The sequence below is a fragment of the Trachypithecus francoisi genome, unplaced genomic scaffold (assembly GCF_009764315.1).
Source record: "Trachypithecus francoisi isolate TF-2019V2 unplaced genomic scaffold, Tfra_2.0 Lachesis_group2, whole genome shotgun sequence".
NCBI classification, from domain to species: domain Eukaryota; kingdom Metazoa; phylum Chordata; class Mammalia; order Primates; family Cercopithecidae; genus Trachypithecus; species Trachypithecus francoisi.
Genome location: NW_022681465.1, coordinates 130,851,978 through 130,877,454, shown reverse-complemented (window position 1 = coordinate 130,877,454; position 25,477 = coordinate 130,851,978). Strand labels below are relative to the sequence as shown.

Sequence of the window (25,477 nt, the reverse complement as noted above, 5' to 3'; positions counted from 1 at the left end):
CGGAGTCTCACTCTTGTCACCCAGGCTGGAGTGCATGGTGCGATCTTGGCTCACTGCAACATCCACCTCTTGGATTCAAGTGATTCTCCTGCCTTAGCCTCCTGGCTCGCTGGGACTAAAGGCACCCACCACAACACCCAGGTAATTTTTGAATTTTTAGTAGAAATGAGGTTTCACCAAGTTGGCCAGGTTGGTCTCAAACTCTTGACCTTAGGTGATCCATCCGCCTTGACCTCCCATAGTGCTGGGAATACAGGTGTGAGTCACCGTGTCTGGCTTGTCTTGATGTTATAGGCTGTTGACTGATAAGGGGGGTGGTGACTGTCGCCTTATGAAATGTATTTCTTAAGTCATAAGACTTGAAAGTAGAGATTACTCCTTCATCCATAAACTACAGAATGAATGTTATGTTAGCATGCATGAAAACAACATTAATCTCCTTGTACATTTGCATCAGAGCTCTTAGGTCACCAGGGGCAGTGTTAAGGAGCAGTAACTTTTGTTGTTGTTGTTGAGAGACAGGATCTTACTTTGTCACCCAGGCTGGCGTTCAGTGCCATGATCATAGTTCACTGCAGCCTTAAACTCCTGGGCGACCCTCTCACCTCAGCCTCTTTAGTAACTGGGACTACAGATGTGAACTATCATGCTTGACTTTTTAAAATTGTTTGTAGAGACAGTTGCCTATGTTGCCTAGGCTGATCTTGAACTCCTGACCTCAAGTGATCCTTCTGCCTCAGCCTCCCAAAGAGTTGGGATTATCGGCATGAACCACGGTGCCAGGCCAAATAGTAATCTCTTGAAAAAAAATTGTTATTTTCTTTTTCTGAGTAGTAGGTCTCAACAGCAGGCCTAAAATATTCAGTAAACCATGCCATAAACAGATGTGCTATCCTCTAGGCTTTGTTGTCCTAATTTACAGAACACAAACAGAGTAGATTTAGTATAATTCTTAAGGACCCTAGGATTTTAGAAATGGCAAATGAGCACTGGCTTCAACTTAAAGTCACCAGCTGCATTATTCTCTAACTAGAGAGTCAGCCTGTTCTTTGATATTTTGAAGCTAGGCATTGACTTTTCTCCAGCTATGAAAGTCCTAGATGGCATCTTCTTCCAATGTAAGGTTGCTTGTCTACACTGAAAGTCATTGTTTAGCGCAGTCACTTTTACCAATGATCTTAGCTAGATCTCTTGATGACTTGCCACAGCTTCTTCATCAGCACTTGCTGTGTCACCTTGCAGTTTTATATTATGGAGATGGCTGTTTTCCCTTAAACCTAATGAAATAATCTCTGCTAGTTTCCAACATTTCTTCCTTTTATCTTTTTGTTTTTTTTGAGACACAGTCGTGCTCTGTCGCCCAGGCTGGAGTGCAGTGACACGATCTCAGCTCCCTGCAAGCTCCACCTACCAGATTCACGCCATTCTCCTGCCTCAGCCTCCCAAGTGGCTGGGATTACAGGTGCCTGTCACCACACCTGGCTAATTTTTTGTTTTTTTAGTAGAGACGGGGTTTCACTGTGTTAGTCAGGATGGTCTCGATCTCCTGACCTTGCGATCTGCTAGCCTTGGCCTCCCAAAGTGCTGGGATTACAGGTGTGAGCCACCACACCCGGCCTTATCTTTTGTTTTCTAAGACAGGGTTTTGCTCTGTTGTCCAGGCGTGTCCAGGAGTACCGTGGTACCATCTCAGCTCATTGTGGCCTCGAAATCCCAGGCTCAAGCAATCTTCCCACCTCAGCCTACCAAGTTGCTGGGACTACAGGTGCAGGCCACCATGCCTGGCTACTTTTTTTGTACTTTTTTTTTTTTGTAAAGACGGGGGTCTCACCATTTTGCTCAGTCTCGTCTTGAACTCCTGGGCTAAAGCAGTCTGCCTACCTTGGGCTCCCAGAGTATTGGGATTACAGGTGTGAGCCACCATACCCAGTCCCAGCTTTTCTTCTGCAGCTTTCTCACCTCTCTCAGCCTTTATAAAACTGAAGAAAGTTAGGGGTTTGCTCTGGATTAGGCTTTGGCTTAAGGAAGTGTTGTGACTGGTTAGACCTTCTAGCCAGCGCTAAAACTCTCTTATCGGCAATAAAGGCCCAACCTTCTATCCAGCTCTATAAAACTGTCTTCATATCGGCAATAAGGCTGTTTTGCTTTCTTACCATTTGTGTATTCATTGGAATAGCACTTTCAATTTTCTTCAAGTACTTTTTCTTTGCATTCACAACTTGGTTAACTATTTGGTGCAAGAGGCCTAGATTTCAGCCTATCTTGGCTTTCAACATGCATTCCTCACGAAGGTTAATCATCTTCTAGCTTTTGATTTAAAGTGAGGGACATTAAACTCATCCTTTCACTTGAACACTTAGAGGCCACTGTAGGGTTATTTATTGGCCTAATTTCAATGTTGCTATGTCCCAGGAAATAGGGAGGCCCATGAAGAGGTAGAGAGATTGAGGAACAGCTGGATGGTGGAGTAGTCAGGACACACACATTTAGAGATTAAGTTTGCCACCTTACATGAGGGGGTTGGCAGTGCCCCAAAATGATTACAATAGTAACATCAAAGATCACTGATCACAAACCACCATACCAGGTGTAATAAATGACAAGGTTTAAAATATTGTGAGAATACCCAGAATGTGACGCAGAGACACAAAGCCAGCACATGCTGTTGGAAAAATCGTGCTGGCGTCTTACTTGATGCAGGGTTGCTGCAAATAATTTATAAAAAACACAGTATCTGTGAAATGCAATAAAGGAAGTTCAATGAAGTGAAGAGCAATGAAACAAGGTTTGTCTGTTATTATATAATTAACATGGACATAATTTGTAATAACAAACAATAAAAATGAAGAGAGGTTAAGTGGTTTAAGGTTGCAAGAATAGTCAGTAGTAGAGTTAAAATGAAGTCCCCAGTGCGTAGCCCAAACACCTTGGCTCTTGATTTTTCTACCTCAACGTGAACCAGAATTCCACTTAGGTTTACCTCCGTAGCCTGAGACATCTGTGATTGCCCTGGTTAGTTTGTTTAAAAATAACCTTTTTATTTTGAAGTAATTTTAGGTTTACAGGAAAATTGCAAAGATAATACAGAGAGTTCCTTTACCTGAGATTCTTCTAATCTTACATAGCCAGGATACATTGGTCAAAAACTAAGAAATTAATATTGATACAGGACCATGAACTAAACAACAGACTATATTAAGATTTCACCTGGGTGATTTTTTTCACTTCTTAAATTAGAAAGCATTTCAAATTAGAGAAAAGTAGAGACTGGCCTTAGTGTCACAATGGCACATAGGCCTCAGGGCACCAAAAGACTCAACGAGTTAGAGATTTGTGGACTGTTGGTTTGTCTTAATATTTCTTTGTTCTTTTTTTTCTTTTTACTTTACTTTTTTTTTTTTTTTTTTTTTGAGACAGAGTCTCGCTTTGTCACCCAGGCTGGAGTGCAGTGGCTCTGTCTGGGCTCACTGCAGTCTCCACCCGGCAGGTTCAAGCAATTCTCCCACCTCAGCCTCCCTTAGTAGCTGGGATTACAGGCACCTGCCACCATGCCTGACTAACTTTTGTATTTTTAGTAGAGACAGGGTTTCACCATGTTGGCCAGGCTGGTCTCAAACTCCTGACCTCAGGTGATCCGCCCACCTCAGCCTCCCAAAGTGCTGGGATTACAGGCATGAGCCACTGTGCCCAGCCCTCTTTATTCTCATCTGAAACAATACTGAGCAACTTTCTAATGTGAGTCACACTTCTTCTGACTCTTCCACTACAGTGGGATCCCCCAAATCTAGGACCCCATGAGTTGGTATTGCTGGACAGTGATCTAGCTTTTTAAGGCAGGAACCCTGGGCTCTTGATGACAGCCAATCACAACTTTCTCCCTCCAATTCAGATGCTGAAGAGGCTCTCTGGTTATTATGAGACTCATTAAATTGCAAGAAAGTAAATTTCTCAACAGAGACTTTCCATAGCCATCAGACAGTATCACATACTTTTTTCCTTTATTGCAAATGCACGTTATGTTCTGAATAGGGTCACACAAATCCAAGTACATCTTTCTGAAGAATAGTAGACCAAAGTTGTTAATCTGTTTTTTCTTATAGTAAAGAAAAGCCTATTAATATCAGATGAGTGGAAGAGAATCTATAAAGTCAAAATGACTAAGGATCTCCCACGAACAAGACCACAAACCCACAAAAGCAGAACCAGAAGAAAGAGAAGAGGAAAAAAAAGAATTGGGAAGTAGAGACACAGGCTTCAGTATTTAAGTACTCTTGTGGCTTGAATGGCTAAATGCCCGTGGAGACTTGGAGAAGCAGCACAGTGATAAATCAATCAGACACTACAAGCTTGAAGAAGAATGACAGAGTGCTGTCCCCTGGCTGGAATGCCTGATGGAGGTTGAGAGTTTCACATGCCTCCAGGAAATATCCACCTTCAGAATACTTAGTCTCTGAGGTCTAATTTCCCTGTCTTCATTAAACCTCAATTGTTGGCAAGAGACCATGGATGTTTAGAAAAATCACTGGGCATTGCTTTTTATATGCTCGTCTGATTGAGGCCACTGAGGCAGACCCACTGACATTCCCTGGTGTCCAGGGAGGTCGACAGCCACCACAACATTTTTAGGGTGTTGTTGAGGTTTTGTTGTCTGATTTTTAAAACAAAACTAGCATTCTTTCTGGGGGTAGTTTGGCTTATTATTCTGATATAGGAAATTGAGATAAAAGTAAATTAACACGTATAGGTAGCTACATTCAACTCCCGCCCCCTTCCAATCTCTAATAACTTCATTCTGTCCTTTCATGAGAGAGCCAAGGAGATAACACCCCATCTAGTGAGCAGATAATTAATTTCAATTTTCTCAATCTTTTTAGAGTTGTACATGTGAGGATTTGGTGATTTTTTACATCTCCAATATAATGTTCTCTGTCACAAGTGCTTCTTAATTGTCCAGGCTATAGATATGACATCTAGGCAGCTTTCCTTTCCTTTGGACCATTAGTAAGACAAATGGCTTTGCTGTCCAGCAGTGTGGGGTGGGGCTTTGTTGAGTTTAGAATCATGTAGAGAAGCCTCTGATGGTGGCAGAAGGCATGTATGGGTTTGGAATCTGTAATATCACAGGGTATAAATTGAGAAGAGAAGTAAAAGGCAAGTTTGAGTTAAATCTATTCCATCCTTCTGCTATGTTCCTGTGGCACTGAGCCTTGTTCTACATCGTGATGGAAGAGCTGTCTATCTAGGGAAAAATCCATCCTGACTCACTTATCTTCATAATGACAACAATGCAAAGTTCTTGGATTCTCTCATGGATTAAAGAGCCCTTAGAGACTGAGAGTCAGACAGTGTATATTGGCACCATGATAACAAGCAGACAAATGATACACACCAGAGAGCCAGGCAATAGACCTGTGTACATATGCGAGTTAGGTATGTGACAGAGACAGATATGGCCTTGCAAATCAATACAGACAGACCCACCCCTTGGAAAATAGTGTTGAGACCATCAATAACTCATATAACAATGACAACAGAAACTTGTTTCTACTTCAACATGAAAACTAAATTCTAGGTGCATTAAAGATCTGCCTCATTGAGGGGTGAGGTGAGGAGTAAAACAAAATACAAGAGCATATCCCTATGGTCTTGAGGCAGGGAGGAATCTCTTAGGGCACAGGTATCAATAAAGAAAAAGTAATAAATCTCACTACATTAAACTTTCTGTGCCCTAAACAACATGGAAAGGTAAACCACAGATTGGGAGGAGATGTTGGTAACATTATTAGATACACAAATTTGAAAAGGAAAAGATAGCTTGATAGAAAAATAAAAAATGACATGTATAGGTTTTTCACAGAAAAGAAACCTAAATATCTCCAAATCATACAGTTATTTTCAGCCTAACTAGTAATCAGGGACAAGTAAATTAAAACAGCAACAAAGTTATCTTGTTATACCATCATAAGACTGGCAAAAAATAAGAAGTCTAATTAAAGTTGAGATTTGGCAAAGATGAGATGCAATGGATACTTTCATACACAAATTTTTGTGAACACTTTGGGAAGAATGTAGCTTTATTTATTTATTTATTTATTTATTTATTTATTTATGAGACGGAGTCTCACTCTGTTGCCCAGGCTGGAGTGCAGTAGTGCAATTTTAGCTCACTGCAACCTCTGTCTCCTGGGTTCAAACAATTCTCTGACTTGGTCTCCCAAGTAGCTGGGATTACAGGCACCTGCCACCATGCCCAGATAATTTTTGTATTTTTAGTTGAGACGGGGTTTCACCATCTTGGCCAATCTGGTCTTGAACTCCTGACCTCGTGATCCACTCACCTGGGCCTCCCAAAGTGCTGGGATTACAGGCGTAAGCCACTGTGCCCAGTCAGAATTTAGCTTTATTAAGCCACGTTGTAAGTGCACGTTCTTAGACCCAGCATTTTCACATCTATATAGATACCTTGAAGCAATTTGCACACATGTGCACAAGGAGACCTTCAGAAATATTAATTGCATCATTCAGTAAATGTTAAAAATGGAAACAACTTAAATGTCCATCAAACATTAGAATAAAAAAATTGTAACATATTTATAAAATGGAATATCTTATGGTAGTTAAAACTGTACTGTATCTCATGAGTAAATAGCACATAATAATGTCTTATTTAAGGTTAACTATTATTTTGGTGTAAGTACTACTATAAGCACTTTGCATGTCAATATTAATTCATATAACTCTGATAACAACCCTGTAATGGGGGTTCTATTAGCATCCCCATTTTATAGATGAAGAAAGTAAGAAGCAAAGCAAAGCTTAAAGGTCTTATAGCTGTCGGTGGCAGAGTTGGGCTGTAAAACAGCCCATCTACTCCAGAATTGGTGACTTAACACTATACTTGCCTCATAAAACAAACAGAATGCTGGAAAACAAAATGTAAAGTTGAGCAAGAAGTTGGGAAGACAATATACATATGAGTATTATCTAGGGTTAGGTTCAGCCACATTTAGCAACTACAAAAACAACAATAATAAGTGGCTTAAACAAGGTAGAGGTTTCTTTTTGACATAAAACAAATCTAGAGGTAGGTAGTCCAAAGCTGATGTGGAGGCACCAGGGTCACGTGGGACCCCGTTTTTTCTGTTCCATCATCCTTAGCACTGATTTCCATCGTCAAGTTGGTGTCATGAACCAAAGGACTATTGGAGCTACATCCACCTCAGTCATGTTCCACACAGGAAGAGGAAAGAAACGGGGGAGCAAAGCAAAAGATACACCTGTCAGCCGAATCCCTTTAAGGAGATTAGCCCAGTGACCTTTGCTGTGCCCCTATAGCCACAAGAAGAGGGGGGAGATATAAGTTCTTTAGCTGGACGAATTATTGATCAGAATAAACTGCATGTTCTGTAAGCAAGAAAAGAAAATATTGAATAGGCAACCAAGAGTTTAGTTATAAATGCTATTTATATAAGGTTTAAAACAATGCTACATATTGTTTATGCAAAACTATATTGTTTTGAATTTTACATATATTTATGATAGTAGAAAAATGTGTGGAAGTAATAGCAAGTTTAGGACAACAGTTATACTTGGAAAGGAAAGGAATTGGAGGGGAATACACAATAAACTTCAACTATATCTCTGTTTTCAAAGAAAATCTAAAACAAAAATGATGTAATGTTCAAATTTGATTAGTTGGATAGAGGGCAAGGCCTGGTGTGTCTTTGGGGAGGTATGTATATCTCCAATCCCCTTCTTCTTCTTTTGTTCAGTTCTCTTTTTCTGTCTCACTTTTCTCTCTTCCTGCAGAAAAAGGTCTGAATCCCTGAGAACTGCCTTCCCTGCTAAAACTTCAAGCCCTCAGTGAACTTGGGACAGTTTGTTCCCAAGTGAAGCAGTTTTGGAGAGCACCTGCTTTAATAGTGATATGTTGCTTGAGAGCTTATCAAATATCACACACGAAGCTGAGCCTTTCACCAATGTGAATTTATTTAATACTCACAAGATCCCTGAGAGCTAAAACCATTGTTATTTCCACATTACAGAAGAGGAAACTAGGTCTCAGTAAAGTTAAATATCTTCCCTAAAACCCTACAATTCATAGGAGCATGTTCCAGGTTGGAATCCATACTTGTCTGAACTCAGAACTGGGGCCCCAAACTGTCATGCTGTACTGAGACACTTAATGAGCTTTATTAAAGTCCAGTCACACACCCTGCTCCATCTCCTAGTAGACTTCTAGGAAGGGCTCTCTGGTATGTACCCAAAACTAGTCACAAGGGTAAGGTGGGGTGCTGAATCTGGAATGAAAACAGGTTGGATATACCCTGTACTTGGTGGGATCTCAGTTGGGGGGCCACAGCGGGCCAGCCAGGCTGAGATGAAGGAGAAAGCAAGCAAGGGGCTAATTGCTCAGAGAGAGGATTTGGTCTAGAAACTAAGGAAATAGGAGGGCTACTTAAGCATTTTGTTATTCATGGTCTTGCCTCTGCAGGGCAGAAAGCAGCAATGTACTTGAGATATAAACTTTGGCCAGGAATCGGATACATACACTGACGTCCCTAGTGCCATTTCTTTCCCAAATCTAAACTAGGTCATGGCATTAATCACTCTGCATTCTCCTTGTCTTCGTCCATTTTGTGTTGCTCTACCAACACCACGGTCTCAGAATATCGGAGACTGGGTAATTTATAAAGAAAAGAAGTTTATTTAGCTTATAGTTTTATAGACTGTGAAGTTCAAGGGCATAGTCTTGCCTTTTGGTGAGAGCTTTTGTGCTCCATCGTAACATGGTGAAGATCATAGGGGACCAGTACACACACACAGAGACAAAACCCCAGAGGTGTCCTGGCTTTATAAGAACCCACTCTCAAGGGAACTATTCAATTTTGTTAGAACTAATCCAGTATCATCATAGCAAGAACTCACTCACTACCTTGGGAATGGCACCAAACCACCCAAGAGGGATCCGACCCCATAGCCCAAACACCTTTCATCAGACCCCACCTCCCATACTGCCACATTGGGGATCAAATTTTAACATGAGTTTTTGTAGGGACAAACCAAACCCTAGTAACCCTCTAGAGTGCTCCTCGTGGACAGGGACTACATCTGGTTCAAGATCCACCACAGTCCCGGTACATAGCAGGAACTTGAATGTGAAATAAACAGATGAATAAACAAAGGAAAAAGTAAACTCAACAGGACTGAGATTCGTCAGAGTTCTCTGGACTGGGACTGAACAATTAGCCAACAAATAAAAAAAAATTATTAGGTTAGTGCAAAAGTAATTGGGGATTTTACCATTGAAAGTAATGGCAATAACTGCAACTACTTTTGCAACAATCCAATAGTTCCTAGAAGGCAAAGACCAATGCATGATTTGTGTTTGTATGCTTTGCCTAGCTCTGTGCCCACAGTAGCGCTTGCTGAATGGTTGCTGAGTTAAATGGAGATGAGTTATTAAATAAAACAGAGACTTATAATAATAGACTGGAATGGAATTGGGCATTCAAGAGATCCATAAGAGCCAGTGACTTGTTTGAACATGATCTCACAACTTTAATATAAACATTATTATCCTCATTAGGAAAAGTAAAATAATATGGCCACTATTTGGTCCAGTCTATGTGCCAGGTGCTGTTGAGTAGATTATCTCTAGTACTTACCATCACCTAGCAAGGGAAGTGTGATTATGACCATTTTCCAATGAAGAAACTCAGTCCCAGAAGGTTAAGCAACTTCCTGAAGCTCAGATTACAAAATACCCAGGCAGGATTCATATGCAGGTCTCTCGGGCCTATGATTCTGCCATCCCCAGGAAAACGAACAGAGCTGTTATTGTGGTTGGACTTTTTCCTTTCACAAATGGAATTGCAGCATCAACAAATGGCAGGAAAGAAGTTGCATTTCTTCCTTCAGTAAAGATTCTGCAATGTCCTGTAACTCCTCCCAAGGCATTGGTGATATTATGGCTACTCTGAATTTACTTGAATTGCAACTGCTAACCTAATTGTTTTCTGCTGGCAAATCTAGTGAACATAATATAAGCTCTTATTTCCCCTTGGTGTGATGTTATGAATTGGGATTATGCTTATGGGAACTCTGTATACTATAAAAATACCAACACTCATCATGAAAATAAATGAAGGGAAAAATAACACCCAAAATATGTGCTTTTGTAACATTTATTAGAAAGCAAAAATGAAACAATGAATGTAAAGGCTATAGCATAATTTCTTTTCTTTCTTTTTAAAGAGGCTTAAAAAAACTGAGTGCAATGGAGTTTAAAATGAAAACACTGGCTTTCTTTCCTGGGGAATATGTCTCTTAACCAGCTTCTTATGCCCTCTTCTTTGCTCCAGGGTCCTCTGGACTGAATTAAAATTAAAGTCAGCTCTTTTACAACTTTTCTTATGAGTCAGTATGCCTGAAAGCTTCAATCAGCTGTTGGCCAAGAAATCTTGATCCTTGTTGTGTGATATAAAATATTCTTTGCAATTACTAGCTTATTTCGACAATTTCAGTGCAGTTTTCTAGAAGATTCTCCCTTTTCTTCTTTTCTGCATTTGCAGCTTTTCCTTGAATTTATAGCCCTCTCTTCCTGATAAGCTCAAACCATCCTTTCCTCATGCTGAAAATTCCTTCCTGGATGTCTCACCACATGGGTTTAGTTTTTCAAAGAGAAATGTTGCCTTGGTCAGCACTGTAGCTTTGGTAGAGAAGCATATAATTTGCATATTGCTTACAAAGGTTTGCAATAAAAAATTATTCCCTCCCACAACTAAGCCCATTGCTTTTTCTTATTATTGTTGATTACACTGGCCTGATTTCAATTCCCTCAAGTAATAATTGGTATAAGAGCTGGTTGCAGTAAGTAAGCCTGTTGTAAATACAAGTTGGGGTTTTCATGAAGTATGTGCGTGTGTGTGTCTGTGTGTGTGTAAATATTTATAATACATAAGTTTAAACATGGAAAATTGCCAGTTGGGCCTTCACAGGTTGGAGACTGTGCACACATATTGCTTTTTTTGAATCACCGGACAGGATCTCAGAACATCTTGGGGTTCATGGACCCCAGTGGTACTCTGTCTTTATGGACTGTTAATACATCCTGAACAATGAGTATCCATGGGAAATCATGATGATGCTGACTTGATTTATAATATTGATTTTTATCAAAAAGAAAGTAAGGTTTTGAGGTACAAAATAGATTCTTCTAGATATCTAATACTGCCATGTCAGGGCTAATGCTCTCACTTTTGCCTCATTTAGGCCCCAGACCATTGCCACAAGTGTCACTGCATAAAGGAAGAAGTGTGACATAAAGAGTTCTGAACAGGTTGCTGCAGTGCCCCTCAAGATTTCCAGTGAAGCTTCTGAAAATTAAACTTTTAAATGTCTGTCATTTAGGCTAATCATTATTATTTTTAAAGTTGCAGATGACTGGGAGGTTGATGAGAGGAAAATGTGAGAGCCAGGTGGAAAAGGCTAAGAGGATGGGGCTACTGTGCTAGTCAGCTAAAATGGGCCACATTCAAGCTGATGAGTGGGTTCCTAGGCCAGTGCAGTGAATATGAAGAAGAGCCAAAAGACAGGACAGATGTCTGAAAAGGCTTCTTTTGACTTTGTATTCCCTGATTACAATTCCATACAGGGCTGACATCTCTCTTGGCTCTTGGATTCTATGAGATGCTCCTGATTCCTTTCAATTTGCCCTCCTTTAATAAGACAAAATTAAGAAACAACTCCAAAGCTGGCCCTCTCTTGCAGCCATTATGCCATTTTGCAAACGATTGGATCCAGACTACCTGGATGCAAATCCCAGCTCTGCTTCTTACTAGCTGTGAATCTCAACCTCTCAGGATCTCGATTACCTTCTTCGTGTGGGGCTAATAATAATATATACCTCTTGGGCTGTGAGGATTCTGTGAAATAATATTTCTAAAACATTAGAGCAATGAGTGCTTCATAGGAAGTGTTTGTCCTAAGTGGCTGTTAACGAAATACATCCAAGCAAACAAACACATTTTGGATAGCCCGTGGGTTCTTATGAGTCTATTAATCTGGGTTAAAAATCTCATAATTTGTATTAAACTTTGTGTTTATACTCAGAATGGGATATTATTTCTTTGAAGATTACATTCCCCGGAATATCATCTGTACAAAGACTTAGAACCACAAATTAAAGACGAAATAATGAATTTAACTCATTTCCCCTTCTCCCATCTAAAATCAGGGGAAATTATTGTTGAGCCTTCACTTTGTATTCATTCATTCATACCATCGTGTGTTCTGCCTATTTTCTTCCCACGGGGTTGTTTTAGCACCACGTGAACAGCTCATCAGTTCCCTTATGAACCTGGTTGCTACTTTAGCTGCTCCCAAGAATTTGAATATTCATTCCAGACCAAACAGCCTTTCCGCTGGCAGTAAGCATGTCAAAACACAGGGGAAAAGATTCAGGGATTAAAAAAATCATAAGGCATTGAGAACAGGACTTGCCATACCAAATGGAGCAAATCGTATTTACAAATGACCTCTAAACTCTGAGATCAGTCCAAATAAAGAAGCATCTGTCATCACTGGGAACATCCAATACTTTTCATCCTGACAAGGGGCCTCCAAAGACTCGATTCCATTTCAATCTAATTGGGTCCTTGCCCTCTCCTGCTTCCCTCCAGCCATGCACAGCAAGCCAAACCATCTCGGGATGGAGAGCCAGCCCAGAGATGTGCGACAACTTGACAGTGGAAACAGAGAATGGAGGCAGAGGGTGGAGGCAGGGCAGCAGCTCTGCTAATTACAGAACAACCAGATGCATTGATTTCAGCTTCATACAGAGCATACTGAGATTACTGTCCATGGAATCTCAGACCTTTCACTGATGGCTGTATTTAGATAGAACTTTTCCTTTCACCAAGGCATAGTACACACAGAAATCTTCCTGAGTGAACCATCTAACCTATCTGTAGTTCATCTTAATGGCAGTGGCCAAATTTTCTAAGCTACAAATGGACAAGTATGCGTGTGTGAGATGGACAGTGCCTATGTCAAGAGATGTCTTGGAAAATCTGGGCTGACTGGCTGTTATACCTTTTCGTACTTCTACTCATTAAATATTCATCAAGCATATACTAAGGTTGAAATGCTGTTGCAGAAGCTGGTGATATGGCATGAACTTGACAGGTGAGCCCGCTGCCTTCATGAAGCTTACATTTTGGTGGAGATATATAAAGAAAAAATAAACAAGATCATATCAGACTATGTTTACTTCTCTGAAGGAACACACAGGAAGAAGAGGAAGAGGATAACAGTAGCTAACTATTATGCACCAGGAACAATTCTAGAAATTTTGCTTGTATTAACTCATTTCACTGTCATAATCACCATATCATTTTGGTTATTTTCCCCACTTGGCAGATGAGAAAATTGAGGCAGAGAGAATAAGCATAATTTGTCATCAAATGGCCATGGCAACTTCATCAATTCAGTTGTTGATCAAAATTTTTTGTGTCATTCTTATTTTTCTCTCTCCCCTGCATTCTCTCTCTTGCTCTCTTTTCCTATATCTAGCCATATACAATTAATCAAGAAATACCATGTTCTTTACACTAATACATAAACAATCTATTTCTTGCTACCTCCACTAATACTACCCTGATCCAAGCCACCATTATATCTCCTACCTGATTACACTATTATTTTGCCTCCTGAGTCTGTTCTTGAAAAAGCACATGCATGTTCACTGTAACATGAGTCACAATAGAAAAGACATGGAATCAACTTAAACGCCCATCAATGATAGACTGGATAAAGAAAATGTGGTACAAATATACCATGGAATACTGTGTAGCCATAAAAAAGAATGAGATTATGTCCTTTGCAGACACATGGATGGAGCCATTATCCTTAGCAAAGTAATACAGGAACAGAAAACTGAATAACTGCATGTTCTCATTTGTAAGTGGGAACTAAATGATGAGAACATGAGGACAGAGAAAACAACATACACTATGGCCTATTGGAGGGTAGAGGATGAGAGGAGGGAGAGGATCAGGAAAAATAATGGGTATTAGGCTTAGTATCTGGGTAATGAAATAATCTGTACCACGAACCCCATGGCACAAGTTTACCTGAATAGCTATCTTTTTATTTTATTTTATTAGAGACAGGGTCTTACTCTGTCACCAAGGCTGAAATGCAGTGATGTAATCATAGCTCACTGTAACTTTGAACTTAGGCCTCAAGTGATTCTCCCACCTCAGCCCCCCAAAGTGCTAGAATTACAGGAATGGGCCAGTGTACCTGGCCTCATTCTTTTTTTTTTTTTTTTTTTATACTTTAAGTTCTAGGGTACATGTGCACAACATGCAGGTTTGTTACATATGTACACATGTGCCATGTTGGTGTGCTGCACCCATTAACTCGTCATTTACATTAGGTATATCTCCTAATGCTATCCCTCCCCCACTCCCCCAACCCACAACAGACCCTGGTGTGTGATGTTTCCCTTCCTGTGTCCAAGTGTGCTTATTGTTCAATTCCCACCTATGAGTGAGAACATGCGGTGTTTGGTTTGCTGTCCTTATGATAGTTTGCTGAGAATGATGGTTTCCAGCTTCGTCCGTGTCCCTACAAAGGACATGAACTCATCCTTTTTTATGGCTGCATAGTATTCCATGGTGTATATGTACCTGGCCTCATTCTTAAAAATATGTCAAGTTATTTCTCAACTGCACTCAAAACTCTCCATTGGCTTCCTGGGGGTTTGGAGTAAAAGTAAAGTACCATAACTATAATTCTAACTATAAATTCCATTGTGTTTGTATCCCTTAGTTACTCTGCAGTTAATACTGACAGCCCTGTACATTCCGGCCCCTCCTCTCTAACCCTCTCTCTAAGTTCCCCTTCTCTCTTGTTCAGTCTGCTCCAGCCACAGTGGCCTCCCAGTTATTGTTAGGGCACACAGATCATGTGCCCCCGAAAGACTTCGAACCTGTGATTACTTCTGTCTTGATACTTGCAAACCTCCCTTGAGCACCTCCTGTTTCTTGCTCTTTTTAATGAGAACTTCCTTGATCATACTATTTAAAACTGTAAGTTCGCTCTACTCTGAGCCTTTGTCCTCCTTCCTTGCTTTTTTTAATTCAAAGCATTTATCATCTGATGTAATATATATTTTTATATTTTTTGTTTGCTTGCCATTGCTATCCACTACTAATATGTACACAATATGAAAACAGAGACTTTTGTCATTGCTTTTTCCAGAATGCCTAGAAGAGTTCCTTATATGTAGGAAACACTAAATAAATATCTGTTGAATTAATGAATTAAGGAAGAAGACATATTCCTCTGACTTAATAAAAAAGTTTAAGATTAAAAAAGATAATGATGTCTGACTTAGGAAAGAAATAGGAGAAAGAATGACTACAAAATAGACGAAGAAAGGAGGATATACTTACAGGGGAAGAATAATTTGAAGAGACGGCAGTCATAAAAATAACCTGAACATACGGAAAGCGAAATCTTTGGTTGAGTTCACTTAAGTTCCATCTTCACTGATTACCCCGCTTTACTCACTAAGAATGTCTGTGACTTGGGGAAAACTACTTTCCTCACTCTAGATCTTGCAGTAAAATAAGGGCAGTGCATGAATATTTAATCATCTCACCCAGCCCTAATTTTCTGGATACATCACAGGCTTACTATGGGATTCTTAGGTAAAAGATGTACTAGCCTGTTGCCATTGATTATTCTGAATGCTACATTGGTGGGAAGAAATGGAGGGAAGGAAATGGCAAAATCTGTGACTCAGATTTTTTAATAATCTGGAAACTGAGGCCCTGAACCAGAAAGTTTTTGTTTTCTTCTTGATTATAGTTCTGTAAAGAGAAGGACGTGTAGTCAGGGAGGAGTATGGGAGTAGGAGAAGGCATTTTTGGAGAGAATAAACATGGAAGGCTAATCTTAATCATGGAATATGAGTCTGGGGAAGGTTTGCCTTTCCCAAACCACAGAACAATTCTAGGAAGCATCAGGAGCGCCACTGAGAGACGCCCGAGCCTAACTCGGGGTGGTGCAAATTCCGTGGCCTCACTAAGATGTTGCTTCATAATATGGTCAGTGTCGCTCTGGAGTCCTTTAGACCTTTTCTCTGCATGGTGAGTTTATTGTTTGCTCAAACCAAGGATAAGTGCAGGATTTTTCTTAGGAAAGTTGCCTGGCGAGCAAGCCAGCCATGTGGGCCCAGAAGAGAAGCCCAGACAAGACTATTGTATAACCAAAGGTGAAACAGGCCCAGGCATCAGCAACAGCCTGAGTATTTTTGGAAAACGCATTTTCATCTTCAATTTGCACCAGACCTGGAGTGGAGCTAAGTCATTACAAAGTGTTAGTCCTGTTCATCCCAGCCCTGGACAGCTAGCTTTGTTAAACAGATGCCGTCAGGTGCTGTCTCTAGGAGGAAGGATATCCCAAGGTTGCTGCAAGAATCTAGTTCCCTCAAATTTGGCATTTCCTTATTCACAGCACACTGAAGTGACATCTTCCTGTCCTGAGAGAAGACAGAAGATTGAAAAAGGAAATAAAGAGAGAGCAAGGGGGTGGGGGAAAAGGGGGACGAGAAAGTAGTGGAGGAGGAGGAGGAGAGATGAAGAAGAGAAGCCTGCAAAGTGGAAGCTCTCATGTATTGGGTACTATGACAGGAAAATGTCTTGGGCCCTTTCAAGCTGGGAACTGCTCAGGGCAAATCTGCCTCCCATTCTATCAAACTCATCCCTCTGCTCACAGAGATACATCCATATTCTGATTGCTCCCTTATCAGAAAGGGAGCAATAAGTTTCTGAAAGACTTGTCAGAAACTCAAAAGAATGCAACCATTTGTCTCTCACCTACCTGTGACCTGGAACCCCCCAGGGGTGGGGTGGGGGCCTTGCTTTGAATTGCCCCCACCTTTCTGGAAGGAACAAATGTACTTCTTACATATATTGATTGATGTCTCATGTCTTCCCAAAATGTATAAAACCAAGCTGTGCCCTGACCGCCTTGGGCATGTGTCGTCAGGACTTTCTGAGGCTGTGTCATGGGTGCGTCTTCAACCTTGGCAAAATAAATTTTCTAAATTAACTAAGACCTGTCTTAGATTTTCTGAGTTTATGGAACCTACTACATATTAGTATTATATTGGACATTGAACACTGAAAGTATGAATGCTGATCCTTACAAACACCACAAGGGATAGGCACATCTATCATCATTTTCCACAGGAGAAAACTGAGACTTAGAGGCATGAGTGAACGGCTGAGGTCACACAGGTAGAAGTGGCAGAGCCTACACAGGCCTGCCTGATTCCAAAGCACAAGCATTTCCCGATATGCTTTGCGAAAACAAAGGTAAAGAAGATCAGGAAGAAAATAGATGCAGGGCTCAGTGTGGTAAAGAAGTTAACCTTACCCACGGGAGGTCTGGCCTTTGTCCTTGGGCTTCTGGTAATCGCTAAGCCCTTGGAATGTTATTCCTAAGGGTGTTTTCATTTTCATTTGCCTCGCGTGTTGGGTCCTGCCAAATAGTTTAATAATGTTCTTTCAGGGTGGGAACTTTGGGTTCCATGGTATCAGCTCAACTTCCAGGGGCATTGGAGACTGAAATCAGTCATGTGGGCATACAACCCATAAAGGAAAATTTAAAAACTATCAGGACCCCAAAATCCTTGTGTCAAAGGGAAGGTTAAAACTACAGCCTGAGTCATGCAACACCCTCTTCCAAATGAGTAGCTGTTACTAGCATTATGCATTAGCCAGACCACCAGGAAAGGTAAAAGGCCTCAGGTATCTCCGAGTGTGACTGCCTCTGCAGATCATTCATAGGTAAATTATTTTTTGGCCTCTCCTGAACAAGGACATACCAATTGTAACTTTAGGTCTACAATCTAAGTCTTGCTCCTAAAACGAAAATCTGTTTGGTTTCACACTGACAATGTCATTACAAGCTTATCTTCCCAGGTGTAGAAGAAAGACAAGAGGAGATCAGTCAGCTCTCTACCTATGCAGAGGAGTCTATGCAATTGATCCTTCCTTTACTCTTTTTTTTCTTTTCAGACATTCACCTTTTCTTATGTAAAATGTAGATTTACTGGCCACTAACTAATGTCTCACAAGAATGTAACCATTCACCTTACTGCCTACCCTCTCCTCTTCTTAGATGCCTTCCCCTCTTTAAGGAAATGTGTAAATACTAAACTTCCTGAAAACGTCTTTGGAAAAATAGCCCCAGATATGTCTGTGGTTTGAGTTTTTCCCAGATACGCCCTGAAGCTGGCTTAACAAACCTCGATTGATAGAGATGTTTGCTTTAGTCACTTATTTCGGTTATCTAACTATATGTATGTGATAGAGCCCCAATACAAACTCTGGATACCACGCTCAGGGGAGCTTCCCTGGGTGGCAACACGGTGAATATTGTCTCACACTGATGCCAGGGAAATAACACTATTCATGGCTCCATGGGAAGAGGACAGTGGAAACTCTGCATTTGGGCCTCCCCTGGCTTCTGCCTAAGGTGTCTCTTCTCTTGGCTGATTTTAATTGGTGCCCTTTCCATGTAATAAGACCTAAGCATGAGAATAACAGATTTCAGTGAATTCCGTGAGCCCTGGTAGTGAATTTTTCACACTTTCAGTCTTGGGGAACCCCAAGACTTGCAATTTTTGTCAGACCTTAGGGTGGTCTTATGGACTGGGCTCCCTCTGACTTCACTGTTTCACAGAACCCTTTTGCTGGCTGCTTTATTCTCTGAGAATGTGTTGTTTTCTTCTCTTTTTGTTTGAGTAACAAGCCCCTGGAATGAGCCACTACCACACTGGGCTGGGCCAGCAGGAAATTGGGTATGTGGGGCAAGCCCAGGAAAATGAAAATCAAGCATGGTGGTTTGTTGCTAACTAGGGGAGGGTTTGGATATGGCAGCCACAGAGCTCCCTGATCCTTGTCTCAGCTCTGCTGCTGATTTGCTGAATAACTTTGGGGAACAGAGGCTAAATCTCTCTTGGCCTCAGTTTGCACATCTGCAATATAAAGATACTGAATAATTACATTATTGTTAGGCCCCTTAGGGTTTCAGATTTTCTGGGATTTCATAATCTGACAGCACGGAATGATTAAAAACTCTCTGGAAGCTTATAACGAAAGGAAGAAGTTTATTTTTCCATTTCTGGATATTCTTGGTGGGCTGTGCAGCTTGATTGATCAGAGCACAGCACTAATGCTTATTGCTAGCACATATCCGAGCTCCACAGAGGGCAGTTCATGACACAATTTCTTCTGTTCTCCTGCCTTTCTTTCTTCTCTCCTTTCCAATGGCTACTGTGTTCCACCTTTGAGTCAGCTGCTGCGCTAGCTAACAAGGATTACAAAGATGATTATGACAGATGCCTGCCCCTCTGCCCTCAAGCGGCTTGTAATGGGGTAGGGAATTGAGTCATGGAAGCAGCTAAACAGACTAAACAAAACAAAGGCTAACTAAATCAGAGTAGCAGTACAAGCAAAGATTGAAGGAGTAAATGAATTCAGGAGGTGTCAATGATAGTGGCAGTAGAAAGGGCCTACGAAGAGGTTTTATTGGACTTGAAACATGAATTTCAACAGGTAGAGACAGGTCAAAGGGTCTTTCTAAGAGTAGAAAATGGAAAGAAGAAAGGCACAGAGATTTGAAGTATAAATTGTGTTTGGGAAGTGGCCCATAGCGAGCAGGTGGGTTGTAGAGGGAGGTGGAGAGGTGGGGAGGTGGGGAGGTGGGGAGCTGGGGAGATGGTGGGAACAGAAGAAATAGTGAGAAGTAAGGCTGAAGACAGTAATCAGAGCCCAGACAGCCTTGTCTGTCAAGTCAAGGCATTTTAATCTTACTTGATAGCAATGAAGAGATTTTTGAAGGAGGAGGGATGTCTATGAAGCTATACTTTCTTCATTCTTATTTCTTGGAATCTGGGGTTCCTTGAATCACTGATAACAGTCATGTTAACAACAATAATATAAAATCCTATAGTGTGCAACTGTATTCTTCAAAGCACCATCACTTAAAAACAGTTTTTAACCCCAGATTTAAGTTAGCTAACTGTTAGGCACTATGCACGGTGATTTATATAAATAATATAATGCTGACAAAACCCACAGGAAGTTCACCTGTTCTTGTTCTACAGATGTGGAGAGTGCAGCTCAAAGAAGGTAAGGCATCTGCAGGGTCCCACAGCCACTGGCATCAGGACCAGGGCTCTACCTTGCTGATGAGACTCAAGTCTGTGTTCTCAACTTTCATGCCTGCTACTTGCTATCTCATTTCACTGTTACCCTGAATGGAACAATATTTCTCTTCCTCAGATGAGGAACCTGAGGCAAATAAAGATTAAGTCATAAGTCCGAGGCTACACAACCAGGAATTCACTGGCCTCCTAATGTGCTTCCCCCGCATCCCACCTGATGGGAGTTGTTAACGATGCATACTAGACACAGCAAGTACAGCTGCTGTATATGCTTAGGGCTGAATGAGATGCTGGGAAAAATCAATATTTTTCTGTTGTTGGACTGGATGCCTGAGTACAAAAAGCGTTTTTCTTTTGCATGTGCACACTGCCCACAAAGTAGCTTCTTTGAAATTGTCCTGCTGCTCTTCTAATAGCCCCTCTGGCTCCCTTGTATATTCTAGACACTCTCCAGGGTGTCTGTCCAGTTAGTCCCCCTCTTCTGAAAACTGCACCTTTCCAGCCCCCACACCATGTTTCTATATATGACCCACCCCTGTGGACATGGTCAAATTTTAATGCATCCTCAAATCAGACAATTGAATTCTCTCCAGACCCAGAGTTGGAGGGGAGGCACTTTACCGGCAGAACGCTTGGGAAAAGGACCTTGAGCCTCTGCTGCTCAGGCCCCTGGAGCTGTCCTGTCCCCTGTCCTTTCTGTGACCTGGTTCAGCCATTCTCTGGGTTCTCTGTAAGACCCCATTAACCTTCCCATAATGCCTTCCTACCCCCTTTTCTCTAGTTTGATACAGAAACCATTTAACCAAGAAAATTGTTTTGATTATAGAATCTATGAGGAAGATGTAGAAACTGCTTTTTTATTCAATGGTAGTTTCTCTCATTATGATTTTCAGTTTATTTTAAATATTAAAAGCCTTAAACCCAGGAAGGCTACCAAGATGAGTCAGCCTTATTTGCAGTCTGTGAGAAAAGATGTGGAATTAAAATGCTTCTGATGTGTTTAAGTTCAGAGCCACCATGTGGTCCTGACCCAATCTTCTATCATAATGATCAGCCATGCTGTTCCTAGGCTAGTCCTCTGCTGGTGAATTTGGTTCTGCACGGGGGATATTCTCTGGCAAGTGAACAGGCACCTGCTCCTAATGCCTTTGTTTAAGTGTTTGACTGGGAGTAAGGTTACATTAAGACAGTCTTTCACAGGCATGAGGCAATGGCTTTCTGAATTTGAACCCCTAATATCTGGATGTAGAATCTGGTCCAGTTGTCAGGTGAGTTGTGTGGAGGATGGGAGTTGTTTGGAGAATGGGAGTTTCATGGAGTGAGTTCTCTGTTTTTGCTGGTTTTGGCCTGGGTGCCAGTGCAGTTGGTTAAGAGTAGGGGTACTGATGGAAAAATGTCTGTCTTTATGATAACCAGGGAACTCAGTCTGGGGACCATACTCACTGTAGAAAGAAGGGGGAAGATCAAGAAAGGTTACTCCAGGTTCTGTCAGCCCTCATCTTTGCTTGACCCTGAACTGTCTATGCATGGAGCAGACTCAAAGATGAACTAAAACCAAACAAATATTTGAACTAAGATGGGAGCCACTGCCCACCCAAAAACAGTTCAGTTCTAATCAAGTTAAGTGCCTGCTAAAAGAAAAAAAGCTACAGTCTTTATAGGAAAATGTCAGGATCCAGCATCTCCATATTCAACCTTCATTATATCAATGATGTTGAACAGATAAGACCCCCAAAATGTGACCAATTCTCAAAGGAAAAGACCATTAACTCAGGCCAATAAAAAAATGACCTAGGTGTTGGAATTAACGGCATGAAATTTAAAGGAAATATTATACATACCCTCAATGACGTAAAGGATAATGTGCTTACTTATAATGAATGAAAAGGTTAAAAATATCAGCAGAGATGGGGAAAAATGAAAAAGAACCAGATTAACCTTAGAGCCCCAAATAAAATATCTGAAATTTAAAAATTCACTGGATAGATTTAACAGGAGAATGGAAATGACAGAGGAACGAGTTAGTAAATCTGAAGATATGGCAATAAGATTATCTATTTTTGCTTTTGTTGGTTGTGCTTTTAAAGTCTTAACCATAAAATTGTTGCCTGGACCAATGTCCTGAAGTGTTTTTCCTATGTTTTCTTCTAGCAGTTTTATAGTTTCAGGTCTTACATTTAAGTCTTTAATCTGTTTTAAGTAGATTTTTGAATATGGTGACAGATGGGAGTCTAGTTTCATTCTTCTGCATATGGATATGCAGTTTTCCAAGCTTGATTTATTGAAGAGGCTATGCTTTTCCCAGTGTAAGCTCTTGGCAACATTGTCAAGTCAGTTGGTTGTAAATATGCTGATTTATTTCTGGGTTCTCTATTTTGTTCCATTGGTCTATGTGGTTGTTTTTATACCAATACCTGCTGTTTCAGTTACTATAGCTTTGTAGTATATTTTGGAGTCAGATAGTGTGATGCCTCCGTGTTCATTTTGCTCGGAATTTCTTTGGCATTTGGGGCCTTCTGTGGTTTCATAAGACTTTTTGGATTTTTTTTTCTATTTCTGTGAAGAATGTCATTGTTTTTGTTTTGTTTTCAGAGACAGGGTCTTGTTCTGTTGCCCACGCTACAGTGCAGTGTGGCACAATCATAACTCACTGCATCCTTGAACTCCTGGGGCTCAAGTGATCCTACCGCAGCCTCCCAAAGTTCTTAAGTTACAGATGTGAGCATCACTGGTATTTTAATAGGTATTGTATTAAATATGTAGGTTGTTTTGGGTATTATGGACATTTTAACAATATTACTCCTTTTGATCCATGAACAGGGAATATCCTTTCATGTTTTTGTATCTGCTGCAATTTCTTTCAACTGTGTTTTGTAGTTTTCATTGCAGAGATTTTCACCTGCTTGGTTAAATTAACTTCTATGTCTTTTTTTATTGTGTATTTATTGTAAATGAGATTGCTTTCTTGATTTCTTTTTTAGTTGGTTTGTTATCAATGTATGATGTAAAGAATAGAGAACGAATAAACAATGCCACAGGAAGCTGTTAGATAATATAAAATAGCCTAATATATGTTATTGAAGTTCCAGAATGAAAGAAATGGGTCTAAAAAGTATGTAAAGAAATAATGACACAAAACTTCCCAAATTTGACAAAAGATACAAATTACAGATTCAAGATGTTCAATAAATCACAAGCAGAATAAATATAAAAATGGCCATAGGCATATAGATGTGTTAATGATCATAAAAAGCTAAAGAAAAAAGCAAATGAGAGGGATCAGAGAAAAATGACATATATATGTTTATTTATGTATATATATAAAATATATATTAAAATATATAAAATATATATACATTTATATATATAAAATAGTGATTTGAATAAGAGCCAGAAGTGATTAGAACAACATGTTTAAAGAGCCAAAGAAAAAAAGAAAAAAAAAAACCCAGAATTATATAAGCAATAATTATTTAAGAATGAAGGATGAAGGCCGGGCATGGTGGCTCATGCCTGTAATCCTTGCACTTTTGGAGGCCAAGGTGGGCAGATCACGAGGTCAAGGGATCGAGACCATTCTGGACAACATGGTGAAACCCCATCTCTACTAAAAATACAAAAATTAGATGGGCACCACTGGTGGTGCACGCCTGTAGTCCCAGCTACTCAGGAGGCTGAGGCAGGAGAATCACTTGAACCCGGGAGGTGGAGGTTGCAGTGAGCCGAAATCATGTCACTACACACCAGCCTAGCAACAGAGCGAGACTCCATCTCAAAAAAAAAAAAAAAAAAAAGAATGAAGGCAAAATATATATGTTACATTAAAAAACAACTATGGAATTTGTTACCTGTACTGTAGTGCATCAGACCTGCACTACAAGAAATGCTAAAGAGTCTTCTTCAGGCTACAGCAGAAGTGATACCAGATGAAAACTCTTTATTCCCAGAAAAGAATAAAGAGCATTAGAAGTGGTAAATATCTATATAAATGTAAAAGAGACTTTTTTTGTCTTAAAAAATTAGTTTATAATACATGTGCCTATTTAAAACAACATTACCTTCTGGGGGTTTTCATGTAAGTAAATGTAATACATATAACAATAGAACAAAGTATAGAAGAGAATAAATACATTTATATGATTACAAAGCTTATGTAAAGTGGTACACATAAACTCTAAGTAGACTATTAAAAGCTAAGAGTTTATATTAATTTATAAGATTCATAAGCCAGTACCACTACTGAAAAAAATGTGAGAAGTGTAGCTTAAAAAGTCAGCAGAAAAATTAAAACCAAACTTTAAAAATTATTAACATGATTCAAAAGTTTTAGGAAAAGAGAAACAACAACAACTCAATAAAAACACAACAAAAGAACACATTGAAACAGAGGGGCCAAGTTGAAAGTAAATAAGAAAATAGTAGACTAAGACATAACTATATTAAAATTACACTAACTATTGAGGAAGTAAACACTTCAGTTAAAAGGCAGAAATTGTCAGAATTTATAAAAATTAATGAATTAAAAATAAGTTAGGATATCGTAGAAGAGTTCAGCTCTTGTTTATTTATGCAAACAGTCTTGTTATCAGGTTAAAATAATAGGTTATAAGATGGTATTTGTAAGCCTCATAGTAACCTCAAATTAAAAAAGATACAATGGGTACACAAAAAATAAAAAGCAAGAAACTAAATCATATCACCAGAAAAAATCATTTTTACTAAAGGAAGACAGGAAAGAAAGTAGGAAGAGAAGATAAAAAAATAACCAGAAAACAAATAACAAAATGGCAGGGGTAAGTCCTTACTTATCAAGAATAGCACTGAACATAAATGGAGTAAAATCTCTAATCAAAAAACATAGAGTGCCTGAATGGACTAAAAAAAAAAAAAAAAATTGATCTGTTGCCTACAAGAAACATGCTTCACCTATAAAGATACACATAGATTTAAAATAAAGAGATGAAAAAGGATATTTCATGCCAATGGAAACCAAAAAAGAGCAAGAATATCTATACTTATGTCAGACAAAATAGATTTCAAGACAAAAGCTATAAGAAGAGAAAACAAAGGTCACTATATAATGATAAAGGGGTCAATTTAGCAGGAGGATATAACAATTGTAAATCTATATGCACCCAGTACTGGAGCACACAGATATATAAATAAAATTATTATTATTAGAGCTATTATTATTATTATTAGAGCTAAAGAGAGAGATAGACCCCA

At 39.8% G+C, this 25,477-nt stretch overlaps 1 protein-coding gene and 1 long non-coding RNA gene across 2 annotated transcripts in view; one reads left to right on the top strand and one right to left on the bottom strand.

Moving 5' to 3' along the window:
* Window positions 1-25,477, bottom strand: part of ATP10B (ATPase phospholipid transporting 10B (putative)) — a 280,240-nt gene that overhangs the window by 145,083 nt on the left and 109,680 nt on the right. The window contains exon 3 of the mRNA XM_033180385.1: window positions 7,278-7,404. The gene's annotated coding sequence lies outside the window, so the exon portion shown is untranslated. The remainder of the gene's footprint in view (window positions 1-7,277; window positions 7,405-25,477) is intronic.
* Window positions 86-4,519, top strand: LOC117065520. The gene is made up of 2 exons (XR_004429954.1): window positions 86-141; window positions 4,101-4,519. It is a non-coding gene; the product is annotated as an uncharacterized LOC117065520 (long non-coding RNA).